This window comes from Panthera uncia, chromosome C2 (genome assembly GCF_023721935.1).
Source record: "Panthera uncia isolate 11264 chromosome C2, Puncia_PCG_1.0, whole genome shotgun sequence".
Lineage (NCBI taxonomy): Eukaryota > Metazoa > Chordata > Mammalia > Carnivora > Felidae > Panthera > Panthera uncia.
Window position 1 is genome coordinate 96,046,642 of NC_064810.1, and position 15,943 is coordinate 96,062,584.

Consider the following 15,943-nt stretch of genomic DNA (forward strand, 5'->3'; position numbering starts at 1 on the left):
AAACAAATAATTGTGTTTTATACCAAGGACTATGACAGAAATACGCACTGGCCAGTGTGAGACCACATGGAGATTCATAGATGGTTCTTTTTTTTTTTTTTTTTTTTTTTTGAGAAACTTGATTATGTTGAGCTGGATACTAAAAGTCAAGTTGCTATTAGATTAGTCAGGTAGGGAAAAAAAGGGGATGATATTTCTGGCAAAGGAGCAGCACATGCAAATGTAAGGTGGTGGGAGTGACATGGTTTGCTGCGGAAGCTACACATAGTCCCAAATGTCTGGGGGCTACACATAGTCCCAAATGGTTCTAGAAGGAGCATGGCAAGAATTAAGGCTAGATAGGTAAATAGGGCCAGATTCTGGAGTACCTAGTGTGCTGTGCTAAAGACCTTGGCATTTATTTTATCAGAAACGAGGACCCATTAGAATGTTTCAGTCAAATATTTTGAATTATTCCATTTTATCTCTACTATTAATTCTTCTGTTTTTATATCTCTTCGTATTATTCTTTTAGTGATTACTCAGAAGATTGCAATACTCTTTTCTGTGTCCTTTATCCCTCTTATGATAGCAGGCTCCCACCTGAGATCATATTCCTTCCATCTGAAGAATGTCCCGCAGTATTTCTTATAATGTGAGTCTGCTGGGGAGTCATTTTATGTGTCTTAAAAAGGCATTTATTTTATTTTGACTTCAGAAGGATATTTTCACTGGGTTTAAAACTCTAAATACCAGTGATTGTTAAAATTCTGTTCAGCTCTTTAAAGATAGCATCTCATTGTTTCCTTGCTCCCATAATTCCTGATTAAAATTCAGTTTTTAATATGATTGTGGCTCCTGGGGCTACTGAGTGGCTCAGTCGGTTAAGCGTCTGACTTCGGCTCAGGTTATGATCTCACGGTTCGTGAGTTCGAGCCCCGTGTCGGGCTCTGGGCTGACAGCTCAGAGCCTGGAGCCCGCTTCAGATTCTGTGTCTCCCTCTGTCTGCCCCTCTGCTGCTTGCACTCTGTTTCTTGCATTGTCTGAAACATAAATAAACATTAAAAAAATTTTTTTTAATTATGATTGTGGCTCCTTTGAGGGTAATATCTTTTTTTTTTTTAACCTGGCTTCTTTAAAGATTTTTCTCTTTATCCTCAGTTTTCAGCAGTTTTATCATGATGGATATAAATATGCTTTTCTCACTATATTGCTTGGTGTTGATAGGAACTCTTGAATAAATCTTTCTTCAAGTTTGGACAATTCTCGGCCATTATCTTTTTGATTATAATTTCTTTCCAATTCTCACTCTCCTGTCCTTCTGGGATTGCATTTCTGTACATGTAGACACTCCTTACATCATAAATGTTTCTTACATTCTTCTCTTCTTTCCATTTGATTTTCCTCTCTGAGCTTTATTTTGGGTACTTTATATTGACTTGTATTTGCATTACTAACCCTGTCCTTCACCAGTCTGCTGTTAAACTCATGTGATCAGGCCCCAATTTCAGATTTTACATATATATATTTTTTAGTTCTTCTCAATTGAAATTATTCACATTTTCATCCATTTTGTCCAAACTTTATCTCTTTTTCTTTAACATATTTATAATAGTAATTTTAAAGTCTGGGCCTGCTAACCTCAATATCTGGATGATCTTGGGGTCTGCTTCTAATGTCTATTTTTTCTCCTTTGTTATTGGTCACATTTTCCTTCTTCTTTGCAAGTCTAGTAATTTTGCATAATTTTAAGTTGTATGACAGGAATTATGTGTAAAATATCTATAGATGCTGAAATTAATGTTTTTTTCTCCCAGAGGTAGTTGACCCTTTCCTTAATTGGGCAGAGAACATGAAGGGTACATCATGTTGATTCAGTTACAAATTGAGCTTGGTCAGTGCTTGGTTACAGTCGACTTAGTCTACTTCTGATTTCAAATGTCTGTCTGTTTTAAGCCTCTCCTTTTATTGATATATTGTCTCCTAAGTACTGCAAGATTACAGGACACATTCCTCTCTAGTCCCATCCACAGTCTCCATCACCCTAGCACTTAAAAAATAGCTTATAGGGAACTGACTATTGTGGAATTTCTCTAGATTCCAGTATGTCAAACCTTAACCCACATTGTCATCCAAACTCGTCTCTTTGTCTATTGACAATCCTGTTTCTTAGCGATGCCCAGATGTGATAAATCCATAAAGAGAAGAAAATATTTGGCAATTTGAGCCCATCTAAGAGGGATTCTATTGCCTCTGGAATTTTAATTTGATAATCTCTGCTTCCATCACCCTCTGATAGCTTTGAAAATATTATTTCTGTAATTTACCTGTTTTTGTTGTTCTGTCTGGTGAAATGAAAAGGATGACCTACCACTAGCTATTAAACCTCTTCAGAAAAAAAGATTTCTGCTGAAATGTTTAAAACAGGAAAGTGACACGACCGGGTACGCATTTTACAACGCTTTCTGGAAACTGTAGTAGATGCATTATAATGGAGTTAGACTGAAGGCAGCATATTAGAGCAGTAGGAGCTTATTGTTTGTAGCCAGCTATCTGCTTTTGAATCTTTAGTTTGCCTTTCACTAGTTGTTTATATCTGGATAAATTACACAATCTACCAAGTCTCAGTTTTCACGTGTATAAAATGGGGCTAATCATACCTGATTTTGAAGTGGTGTGGGCTAACTTCAGCACAATGGCTAGCATATATGCTGCATTCATTAAATGGTATCTGTTATTATTTTGAAGCCATGGAAATCCTACAAAGGAAGTAACTAATTTGAGACATGCTAAGGAGATTGAACTTAAAGGTTCAATGACGATAGGTAAGCACATGAATGACTTTCAGATTTCTAGCTTGGATAACTATGTCTGAGAGAGAGCGAGAGCAAGAGAGAGAGAGAGAGAGAGAGAGAGAGACTATTATTGAGAGAGGAAATACAGGAGGAGAAGATGGTTTAGAGTCAGTTTTCAAAATATGTTGTGATGGAGGTGGCTGGGACATGAACCAAAAAAAGCTAATATGTTTCCAAGAAACTGACTATAGTAGGAAAGAAATACAGAGAGGTAGCTGAAAAGCAAGTACAGGCAAGTTTCAGCATTCCTTTTATATTTAAGTTCATTTTCTTTTTCTGGTTGTAGATATAATCATGGGTATTATAGAAAATTGGCTAGTAGGAAGTAAAGAGAACTCTAAAGAACTTGGGAATAGCAGATCTAAAGAACAGCCACTCCCCCCTCAAGCCTGAGATAGACCAAGGAAGATGCCCATCCAAGCTAGGGCTGATACCTAGACCTTGTTCGAGAAGGCTTCTTCGTGTCACTGGATAGCAAGGTGGCAGAGCTGTCGCAGGTAGGACATGGCAAAAATCTCCCAGGGTGGCCATGGGAAACCATCCACGGGGAGGTGCTGCACCTCAGAACTCACTGCAAAGCCACCAAAGGAGTGCAGGGGAGGCTGTTCACAGGGAGGAGTCACAGTGGTGGACCTCTGCTCACCTCTTGGGGTGTTACGGAAAGCCATTCACCGGGTGGTGCCAGATGGGTGGCACTCTGCTGCAAAGCTACCTGAAGGGTGACAAGGAAAGCCGCTGGTTCTGGGCTCTGGAGAAGTCAGCCATGCCTGCATCATAGGAGTCTGGAGCTGGAAAAGCCACTGTGGGGCTTGGTACTGGGGGAGTCCATACTATAGGAGTCTAGTGCTGGAGAAAGTGCCCTGCAGGAGTATGGTGACAGGAGCACCCACTTGTAAGAGAAATCCACTTCTCCTCCAGCGTCCTGCTGGCATCCCCTCATGATAGGGAGCAACATCACACCAGCTGGCAAAAGAAATACTTGTAGGGCTCCAGTCCATTATCGCAAAGCAAGCAGTGAAGAGTGGATTTGGAGCTGAGGGCAATCCATTGGTAACTGGCCTGTTATCATTTTACCTCTGTTTCTGTGCTTTCTCCCCCACGCCTGGCCCTTTACGTTATTTTCTATCTTTTGAAATTGCAGTCATCACTCCTATGAAGTTATAAGGCGTTGGTGGCTATGGTTGTCTTTTGGGAGAATTTCCATTTATAAAGGGAATCAAACTTGGGAGACTCGAAGCAATAATGGTCTAAAGGCAAAATTTTGAGCATGCATTTGGCTTCAAACCAAGACTCTATCACTTGCTAGCTTTATGACTTGGAACAGGTCAATTAAACTCTCTGTGCCTTAGTTTCTTCAAATGAAAATGGCATCATGTTAGTTACCATCCTCATCATGTTGCTGTGAACAGTAAGTGAAATAATTCAGGCGAAGCCTTTAGCATAGGGCCTGACACCTACTGAGAATTTGATACATGTTCTTTATTGATAATACTGGGTTGTCATTGTCCCATTGTTATTGCACTAGACATCTCTAAGTCCCTATTTTCTTTATGCGGAGTCTGTGGCACGGACTCTCTGGGCCCTACGTGAGCAGTGGCCATGTTATTTAGTTGTTCGTGTTGTTAATATTTCTAGGTGTCATCTCCCTTGTTCAAATGGTGTTCAAATCATATTCCCAGGGCAGCTTATTCTTATGCTGATTTCTAAAATCAACCACTTTACTATAATAGTACCTATTTTTATCACTTTCATTTAAAACTGTTCTTCTTTTCAGGAGGATGCTGCTGAATTAAAAAAAAAAAAAGTTACAATAAAAGAGCACTTAAAAAGAATCTCAATTACCGACGTATCCCCCCCTCCACAATTTCATTACAATGGTCTGCCTTAAATCTTTGTGCTGCATTTTCCACACACGCCTGCCATCCCCGTAATTACAGTGTGTGGAAGGTTATTTGGCAATTGTATGGTGAGGGGCATTTTGCCAGACTTACTATCAATATTCTAAACTACCACTTTGGAACTCGGGACAGTTTTCAAACACTTCATAATCTCCTGGTGACTTTTTTAGTCTTGCCTACTGGGTTTTTAATGTCCTGTTGTATTCTCTTTCTTTCCCTTTCAAGTTGAAACATCTTTCATACTCTCTCTTTAGCTTCCAAGCTCTTCCCTATGGGTTCTCAAACAGCTTGAAACCCCTCTTTGATATGCCTTATTCAAAAACCTAGAAGTGACTTGGAAATGTCTCTGGGTCAGGTTTCACCAATAAATTCCCTAGAACCCATTTATACTGTATCTGTAAAATCTTTAAACTTTTCAACGTAGAGAGGATACTCCATTGGCGATACCTCAGGTGAATTGTTTTGTTCTTGTTGTTGTTTTGGCAAAGACAAAATGAACAGGACAATTAAAGAGATGATTTTATTGCAAGCTATTGCATAGGGAGAATATTTGTTAAAAGGAATGTCTCAAAGGAAAGGAAAGGGGCCTGACCTGTTACAGAGACAGGTTAGTGAATCCATGAGTCTTACTAGACTTCTGGGGACAGGCACGGAGGGTCTTATCTCGCAGTAGGAGAGCAGAGTCCTCCTTTACTATTATTTGTCTCCCAAACACAAAATAGTAGAGGAGTTTCTTAACTGTCTCTGTTTTCCAGGAGGGAGTACAGGGCTCAGGTAAAGTTCAATACTGTCAGTCCCTCTCTTTTGTTTAAGAGGAAGGAATAGGGGCGCCTGGGTAGCTCAGTTGGCTGAGCGTCTGACTTCGGCTCAGGTCATGATCTCGCGGTCTGTGAGTTCGAGCCCTGCGTCGGGCTCTGTGCTGACAGCTCAGAGCCTGGAGCCTGCTTCGGATTCTGTGTCTCCCTCTCTCTCTGCTCCTCCCCCGCTCATGCTCTGTCTCTCTCTCAGAAATAAATAAACATTAAAAAACATTAAAAAAAAAAAGAGTAAGGAATATCTCTCATCATGGAGCAACCCAGAGGTGATCATAAACCTCCTAGAGGCACAAAGCATGGTCTCAGAAGTGGTCCCTCAGGGATTCTCATTGGTGTTGCTCCTGCAAAACCAGTTGAACCATATGTTGCGAGTTGGTGACAAAGGTCAGTTCTGGATCCTGAAGAGATCCTGAGAGAAAAGCACAGTGGCAGGCAGAGTAGAGTCTAGATAGGGATTTGGGCTCTCGGGTTTTAGTTCTCAGTTTTAGTCGGGTGTGAGAAGAACTGGGAAAGTCCATTTGGAGTATTGTAGTCAGATACTGAAGGGAACTGGAAAATTTGAAAATCTGTAAGAACCGACAATTTGTGCATGTTAACAGTCTCCAGTCCAATCTGCAGGTAGATTCCAAAACGTGTTTCCAAAGCAGGAGAGGAAGTCAGTTAGAACTCTACCAGAGGGGGCGCCTGGGTGGGTCAGTTAAGTGTCCGGCTCTCTTGATTCTGGCTCAGGTCATGATCTCGTGATTGTGAGATTAAAACCTGCATCAGGATCTGTGCTGACAGTACAGAGTCTGCTTGGGATTCTCTCTCTCCTTCTCTCTCTTGCCTCTCTCCTGCTTGTGTGCATGCATGCTATTTCATGATCTCTCTCTCTCCCTCTCTCAAAATAAATAAATAAACATGAAAAAAAAATTCTACCAGATGAGACAGAATTTGTGTATCCATTGGCAGGATAACCTGCAATTTACAAAGAGGGACAAAATAGCTCAACAGTGGTGAACTCAGCAGCCAGACTCTGACAGCTCAGAAGGGTGTAGTAGAGGCAATGTGTGGTTTTCCATTGCAACACAAAATTCTCTGCATCGTTCTTAAACTATAGGGTGAAAATATATACACAGGCTTTTAGTAAAATCTAATTTACTATGTTTTTGCTTTAGAATATAATCGTAAATCTAGTACCAATAAAGAAAAAAATCACTGATATTGTGAGAAATTTCTCACTGGAACAAATAATTAAAATACAAAAAGGAAGCATGAAAGCATGTATAGATATATTCACTTTAAGTAAGAAATGAGAGACTGTTATGTGTGATGCACCTCAGGAAATTTTAAATAACTAAAGAATGGGCATAAAACAGACATCTTAGAAGTGGAATTCCTTCTTATCATTTTATATCTTTATATGATAGCACTAAATTATCTTGAAAGTCAAACACACACACACACACACACACACACACTCACACTCACACACACACACACACCAAAATTTGGGTCCTACAAGACAGACATTGTTAATATGTGAAAAGCATCTGTTAAAAGTTTCAACAGATGCCCCACATATATCATCAGGGAAATACAAAGTGAAACAATAGTGAGATACCACTCCTCACCTGTGAGAATGGCCCAAATCTAGAACACTGACACTGCCAGATGCTGACGAGGGCATGGAGCAACAGGAAACTTTATTCATTGCTGGTGGGAATGCAAAATGGTACAGCCACTTTGGAAGACAGCTGGCAGTTTCTTACCAAAGGAAGCATACTCTTACCATTTAATCCAATAATCATGCTCCTTGGTATTTAGCCAAAGGAGGTGAAAACTTACATACACACAAAAGCCTGCACATGGGTGTTTAAAGCAACTTTATTCATAATTGCCCAAACTTGGAGGCAACTAAGATGTTTTTCACTAAGTAAATGTATAAATAAATTGAGGTACACCCAGATAATCGAATATTATTGAGCACTAAAAAGAAATGAGCTATTAAGCCATGAAAAGACACGGAGGAATCTTAAATGAGTGTTACTAAGTGAAAGAAGCCAATCTGAAAAGGTACATACGATGATTCCAACTACATGACATTCTGGGAAAGGCAACACTATGGTAAAAAGATGAGTGGTTTCCAGAGAAGGGGAGAGAAGACGAATGGGAGCAGAGGGTTTTCTAGGGCAGTGAAAATACTCTGTATGACATTATAGTGAGGGATATAGGTCATTACTCTTTTTTCCAAACCTATATAATGTACACCACAAGTAGTGAACCCTTAGGTAAACTATGTACTTTGGGTGATTATGATGAGCCAATGTAGATTCATTCTCGGGGAAATATGTACCATTCTGGTGAGTGATGTTGATAAAGGGGGAGGCTATTCATGTATGGAGGCAGGGGATATATGGGAAATCTTTGTACCTTCTTTTCAATTTTGTTTGAAATTGAAATTAAAACTGCTCTTGGAAAATTGAGACTTTATCCCTATGTAAACTAAAGTTCAAATACATTAAAATCTGAAATAAAAAAAAAAAATTGAGTCTTAAAAAAAAAGTTCAACAGGTCCTGAACCACAGTCATTTAAGCATTATATGAAGACTGTTAAAGCATTTAGACCAGTCCTCACCACCTTGCCAACAACCTTTTGCTTTGGTACCATATTGTTATTCAATGATGGCTGAAGTTGAATGACAGCATGGCTATACTATATCTAGAGTCTATATTTGGGAATTAGAAACTTGGTCAGCAGATAATAGCATGGGCACAACCTGGGATCATGCTAGAAATGTAGCAGCACAGGCCCCAGCTCAGCTCTATTGAATCAGAATCTGCATTTTAACAAGATTTTTAGGTGATTCTCATGCACATCAAAGTTTGAGTAGTAGTTATCTAGAGGACTTAGAATAGGATGGAGGATGTGAATTAGAAGGTTTTCAGAATACTGTATATTCATCAACAAACAACAGCTGGTAATTGCAGTGCTATGTTTAGATCGCCATCAAGTCCTTTCTTGCCAGGATGCCTTTGTGAGCTTTGCCATTATTGCTTGTCTAATATGGTTGGTTGCCAATCAGGGGACAAGGGAAGGATCAGACGATAAAAGATTAACTTTGCTTTATTAGGTTCACTGAATCCTTTCATTTTATTGGAAATGTTTTAATAGCTTCATGACCACCACATCTTTCATTTTCATGACCTTTTTCTTTTTTTTAAATATGGAACACTTCACGAATTTGCGTGTCATCCTTGCGCGGGGGGCATGCTAATCTTCTCTGTATCGTTCCGATTTTAGTATATGTGCTGCCGAAGCGAGCACTCATTTTCATGACTTTTAAAACACCTTTTGGGTATCATTATAACAAACTTTGTTGGACAGCCACCTATAAAATGAAGGGCTGAATGTATAAATGTCATATTTTCCCAGGTAGGAAATGGTAAATGTAAATGGTTACCCATAACATTAGATATTGATTTTTAAGAGCAGGGGCTGTGGTAAGTGGATGGATACTTGGATACATGACATGGAGAACCACCTTTCTCAGGTCTGTAGAATGCAAGAATTCCAAAGTTTGATAAGTGAGCCCCACCCTTTGCATTGCTGGAGGTATCTTCATTCATTTGTTCATTTATTTTATATATATATATATATATTCATTATATATATATATTCATTATATATATATTCATTTATTATTTATTCATTTATTCATTTAAATTTGTTCATTTATTATATATATATACATTTGTATGTATATATATATTTGTGTGTATATATATATACAATATATATATTGTATATATATATATATTTTGTGTGTGTATATATATATATATATATATATAAATGTATGTATATACATTTAATATTTTCCATGTACCAGACACAATGCTGGGTACTATGAATATATGAGGTATAAAGGCAGACAAGATCTTTGCTTTTGTTGACTTTACCACCTAGGGGAAAGACAGACAATAAATAAGTAAATATAAGAAGATAAGATTGGATAACGATATTGTAAGAGGTAAGAGTTATGAAGAAAGCACAATAATGTGATAAGACATGACTAGGGGGCATCAGCAAAGGTTCCTCTGATTTTTTAGCTGAATCCTGAAAGAAAGCACTCCCACTGTATATTAGGGGTAGAATTTTCCAAGGAAATTATCCAGAAGTGTAAAACTGTTGAGTTGGGAACAAGGTTGACATGTTCTGGGGGCAGAAAGAAAGTCGCTGTTGCTGGGGTAGTGTGAGAGAGATGGAGACTGGTACAAAATGAGATTGAAGAGGCTAGGGATCCGGTCATGTGGGGCCATGTAGCCTGCACAAAGAATTTGGATTTAGGTGTGAAGGGAAGCCTTTAGAGGCTAATGTACATTAACCGTTACTAGCCCTTCTAAACCAACTACTCTTCAAGATTCAAAGTAATTTGTTGAGGGCAAGAAGTGGGAGACTTGAGGTCCCATATAATACCTATTGTATTATTGAGATATTGAGAGTGCTTTAAGATCAGCTATATATTTGAATAAACACAAATTTTCTTCACATGGAATATCCCAACAGACTCTAGTCACAAACCATCAGAATCTTGACAAACCAGTCTGTTTGTCTCAATAGGAACACTTGACCCTTCACAATTGTCCTATAGTACACAATGTCCTTTATGGCAAGTGTACCAGTCAGGTTTCAGGGAAGCAGAACCAGCAGGACCATATACTGAAATGTATGACAAGGAATTGGCCTATGGGATTGTGGGGGCTGATTTGGTTTGAGCAAATCCAAAATGAGTAGGACTGAGTCAGAAAGGGACGATCATGGGCAGACTGGGCACAGGTTAAAGCTGTTGTCCACAGGCAGCCAGGAAAGGTGAGTTTGAAACTCCATGGATACAGGAAGAAACTCTTGTCCATTGGTGGAATTTTTTCCCTGTCTTCCGGGAGCCCCAGCCTTGCTTTTAAGGCCTTCCAGCTGATTAAATCTGGCTCACCCAGATTATCCTGGATAATCTCTTTTACTTAAAGTCCATTGATTAGGGACTTTAATCATATCTGCAAAATCCCTTCAGAGAAACACCTAGATTAATGTTTGATTGAATAACTGGGAGCTTTAGCCTTGCCAGTTAATACTTCATGAAAACAAGTTATCACAGCAAGGTTAAGGGCATTCTTTTATAATCTTAAATAAGTTCAATAAATGGTTAATGGTCTCTTAGATACATCACACATTCCATTGCAGACTCCCTCACATCATCATATGAAAACATTGTGCCATAAACCTAGCAGATGTTGTTACTTTGAATACTAAGATGAATTGATTACCATTATCCATTTAGAAGGTGTTAGGTTAATGACATCATTTTTGCCAAATAAAAGAGTTTGCCAATGAAGCCAAGAAGTTTTAATAGGCCTCATATACAAAGACCCTTGTGAGTATTAATAGTTGCTGGAAGTTTTATTGTTCCCGGTTCCAGGAAGCCCCATTTGCAAGCAGGAATCATTTCCGGGTAAGCATTTCTGGTGTGTTTCCTAAAAGAAATCTCAGAATAAAAGGACCCAACTCTACAAAACTTTAATAGTTTGTTGAGATTTATTTTCTCATCCCAAATAAATAGCTAGTTTTATGAATAATTATATATTTGTAACTTTATATTTTTTCTTTAAGAAAGCCTCCCCACCTTGTAAGCTTTGGGCCCAGGAAACGAGGATCCACCCTTGCATATGAATTTTTTATCACCTTTTTTTTAACTAAACAAAAAATGACTTATTTGGGCAAGATTTTCTCTCAAGGCCCTATCAGTTAGTTATTGGTATAACTGTCCTGAAACCCAGTCAATTATGTAGAAATTCCTCATCTAGTTGAGAGACAAATCTCAATAAAACAGCGAGAGTTTATTTCAAAAGGAAATTTCTGGCTTTCATAATGGATTTCAGGAGAGCTCTAAGGCATTCAGAATGTCTCATGATTCTCAAATGCTAATCCGCAGGCATACAGGGCAGAATCAATGGCTAATATACAGAAATCCATATATCTTACACTGCTGGCATTAGACAAATGGAAAGTATTTTCATTTGTAGCTTTGCTTAAGAGATAGTCCAGGTTTATTCATTTTTGTGCTATTGCTAAAAACCAAAATATACACGGTCAAATATTAGAACATAAGAAAAATTATTCAGTGAGAAATCTCCCTCTCCTCTATCACACTGGTTTGTTCAGTTCCCGGTATCACTTATTTCTGGAATCCACTAATATGAGTTTCTTTTTTTTTTAATTTATTTTAATTTTATTTTTTAAAATTTACATCCAAATTAGTTAGCATATAGTGCAACAATGATTTCAGGAGTAGACTCCTACTGCCCCTTACCCATTTAGCCGCCCCCCCACACAACCCCTCCAGTAACCCTCAGTTTGTTCTCCATATTTATGAGTCTGTTTTGTCCCCCTCCCTGTTTGTATATTATTTTTGTTTCCCTTCCCTTATGTTCATCTGTTTTGTCTCTTAAAGTCCTCATATGAGTGAAGTCATATGATTTTTGTCTTTCTCTGACTGACTAATTTCACTTAGCATTATACCTTCCAGCTCCACCCACATAGTTGCCAAAGGCAAGATTTCATTCTTTTTGATTGCCAAGTAATACTCCATTGTATATATATACCACATCTTCTTTATCCATTCATCCATCAATGGACATTTGGGCTCTTTCCATACTTTGGCTATTGTTGATAGTGCTGCTATAAACATGGGGGTGCATGTGTCCCTTCGAAACAGCACACCTGTATCCCGTGGATAAATGCCTAGTAGTGCAATTGCTGGGTCGTAGGGTAGTTCTATGTTTAGTTTTTTGAGGAACCTCCATACTGTTTTCCAGAGTGGCTGCACCAGCTTGCATTCCCACCAACAGTGCAAAAGAGATCCTCTTTGTCCGCATCCTCGCCAACATCTGTTGTTGCCTGAGTTGTTCATGTTAACCATTCTGACAGGTGTAAAGTGGTATCTCATTGTGGTTTTGATTTGTATTGCCCTGATGATGAGTGATGTTGAGCATTTTTTCATGTGTCGGTTGGCCATCTGGATGTCTTCTTTGGAGAAGTGTCTATTCATGTCTTTTGCCCATTTTTTCACTGGATTATTTGTTTTTTGGGTGTTGAGTTTGGTAAGTTATTTTTTTTTTTTTTACTGTCTTTTTATTTTTATTTTTTTTTTAATTTTATTTTTATTTTTATTTTTTAATATATGAAATTTACTGTCAAATTGGTTTCCATACAACACCCAGTGCTCATCCCAAAAGGTGCCCTCCTCAATACCCATCACCCACCCTGCCCTCCCTCCCACCCCCCATCAACCCTCAGTTTGTTCTCAGTTTTTAACAGTCTCTTATGCTTTGGCTCTCTCCCACTCTAACCTCTTTTTTTTTTTTTTTTTTTTTTCCTTCCCCTCCCCCATGGGTTTCTGTTACGTTTCTCAGGATCCACATAAGAGTGAAACCATATGGTATCTGTCTTTCTCTGTATGGCTTATTTCACTTAGCATCACACTCTCCAGTTCCATCCATGTTGCTACAAAAGGCCATATTTCATTTTTTCTCATTGCCACGTAGTATTCCATTGTGTATATAAACCACAATTTCTTTATCCATTCATCAGTTGATGGACATTTAGGCTCTTTCCATAATTTGGCTATTGTTGAGAGTGCTGCTATAAACATTGGGGTACAAGTGCCCCTATGCATCAGTACTCCTGTATCCCTTGGATAAATTCCTAGCAGTGCTATTGCTGGGTCATAGGGTAGGTCTATTTTTAATTTTCTGAGGAACCTCCACACTGCTTTCCAGAGCGGCTGCACCAATTTGCAATCCCACCAACAGTGCAAGAGGGTTCCCGTTTCTCCACATCCTCTCCAGCATCTATAGTCTCCTGATTTGTTCATTTTGGCCACTCTGACTGGCGTGAGGTGGTATCTGAGTGTGGTTTTGATTTGTATTTCCCTGATAAGGAGCGACGTTGAACATCTTTTCATGTGCCTGTTGGCCATCCGGATGTCTTCTTTAGAGAAGTGTCTATTCATGTTTTCTGCCCATTTCTTCACTGGGTTATTTGTTTTTCGGGTGTGGAGTTTGATGAGCTCTTTATAGATTTTGGATACTAGCCCTTTGTCCGATGTGTCATTTGCAAATATCTTTTCCCATTCCGTTGGTTGCCTTTTAGTTTTGTTGGTTGTTTCCTTTGCTGTGCAGAAGCTTTTTATCTTCATAAGGTCCCAGTAATTCACTTTTGCTTTTAATTCCCTTGCTTTTGGGGATGTGCCGAGTAAGAGATTGCTACGGCTGAGGTCAGAGAGGTCTTTTCCTGCTTTCTCCTCTAAGGTTTTGATGGTTTCCTGTCTCACATTCAGGTCCTTTATCCATTTTGAGTTTATTTTTGTGAATGGTGTGAGAAAGTGGTCTAGTTTCAACCTTCTGCATGTTGCTGTCCAGTTCTCCCAGCACCACTTGTTAAAGAGACTGTCTTTTTTCCATTGGATGTTCTTTCCTGCTTTGTCAAAGATGAGTTGGCCATATGTTTGTGGGTCTAGTTCTGGGGTTTCTATTCTATTCCATTGGTCTATGTGTCTGTTTTTATGCCAATACCATGCTGTCTTGATGATGACAGCTTTGTAGTAGAGGCTAAAGTCTGGGATTGTGATGCCTCCTGCTTTGGTCTTCTTCTTCAAAATTACTTTGGCTATTCGGGGCCTTTTGTGGTTCCATATGAATTTTAGGATTGCTTGTTCTAGTTTCGAGAAGAATGCTGGTGCAATTTTGATTGGGATTGCATTGAATGTGTAGATAGCTTTGGGTAGTATTGACATTTTGACAATATTTATTCTTCCAATCCATGAGCAGGGAATGTCTTTCCATTTCTTTATATCTTCTTCAATTACCTGCATAAGCTTTCTATAGTTTTCAGCATACAGATCTTTTACATCTTTGGTTAGATTTATTCCTAGGTATTTTATGCTTCTTGGTGCAATTGTGAATGGGATCAGTTTCTTCATTTGTCTTTCTGTTGCTTCATTGTTAGTGTATAAGAATGCAACTGATTTCTGCACATTGATTTTGTATCCTGCAACTTTGCTGAATTCATGTATCAGTTCTAGCAGACTTTTGGTGGAGTCTATAGGATTTTCCACGTATAATATCATGTCATCTGCAAAAAGCGAAAGCTTGACTTCATCTTTGCCAATTTTGATGCCTTTGATTTCCTTTTGTTGTCTGATTGCTGATGCTAGAACTTCCAGCACTATATTAAACAACAGCGGTGAGAGTGGGCATCCTTGTCGTGTTCCTGATCTCAGGGAAAAAGCTCTCAGTTTTTCCCCGTTGAGGATGATGTTAGCTGTGGGCTTTTCATAAATGGCCTTTATGATCTTTAAGTATGTTCCTTCTATCCCGACTTTCTCAAGGGTTTTTATTAAGAAAGGGTGCTGGATTTTGTCAAAGGCCTTTTCTGCATCGATTGACAGGATCATATGGTTCTTCTCTTTTTTTTTGTTAATGTGATGTATCACGTTGATTGATTTGCGAATGTTGAACCAGCCCTGCATCCCAGGAATGAATCCCACTTGATCATGGTGAATAATTCTTTTTATATGCTGTTGAATTCGATTTGCTAGTATCTTATTGAGAATTTTTGCATCCATATTCATCAGGGATATTGGCATGTAGTTCTCTTTTTTTACTGGGTCTCTGTCTGGTTTAGGAATCAAAGTAATACTGGCTTCATAGAATGAGTCTGGAAGTTTTCCTTCCCTTTCTATTTCTTGGAATAGCTTGAGAAGGATAGGTATTATCTCTGCTTTAAACGTCTGGTAGAACTCCCCTGGGAAGCCATCTGGTCCTGGACTCTTATTTGTTGGGAGATTTTTGATAACCGATTCAATTTCTTCTCTGGTTATGGGTCTGTTCAAGCTTTCTATTTCCTCCTGATTGAGTTTGGGAAGAGTGTGGGTGTTTAGGAATTTGTCCATTTCTTCCAGGTTGTCCAATTTGTTGGCGTATAATTTTTCATAGTATTCCCTGATAATTGTTTGTATCTCTGAGGGATTGGTTGTAATCATTCCATTTTCATTCATGATTTTATCTATTTGGGTCATCTCCCTTTTCTTTTTGAGAAGCCTGGCTAGAGGTTTGTCAATTTTGTTTATTTTTTCAAAAAACCAACTCTTGGTTTCGTTGATCTGCTCTACAGTTTTTTTAGATTCTATATTGTTTATTTCTGCTCTGATCTTTATTATTTCTCTTCTTCTGCTGGGTTTAGGCTGCCTTTGCTGTTCTGCTTCTATTTCCTTTAGGTGTGCTGTTAGATTTTGTATTTGGGATTTTTCTTGTTTCTTGAGATAGGCCTGGATTGCAATGTATTTTCCTCTCAGGACTG

General features: G+C 38.6%; 1 protein-coding gene and 1 non-coding gene across 2 annotated transcripts in view; one reads left to right on the plus strand and one right to left on the minus strand.

Moving 5' to 3' along the window:
- Window positions 1-15,943, plus strand: part of WDR49 (WD repeat domain 49) — a 145,813-nt gene that overhangs the window by 120,841 nt on the left and 9,029 nt on the right. The window lies entirely within an intron of this gene.
- Window positions 8,748-8,854, minus strand: LOC125922157 (U6 spliceosomal RNA). The gene has a single exon (XR_007457595.1). It is a non-coding gene; the product is annotated as a U6 spliceosomal RNA (small nuclear RNA).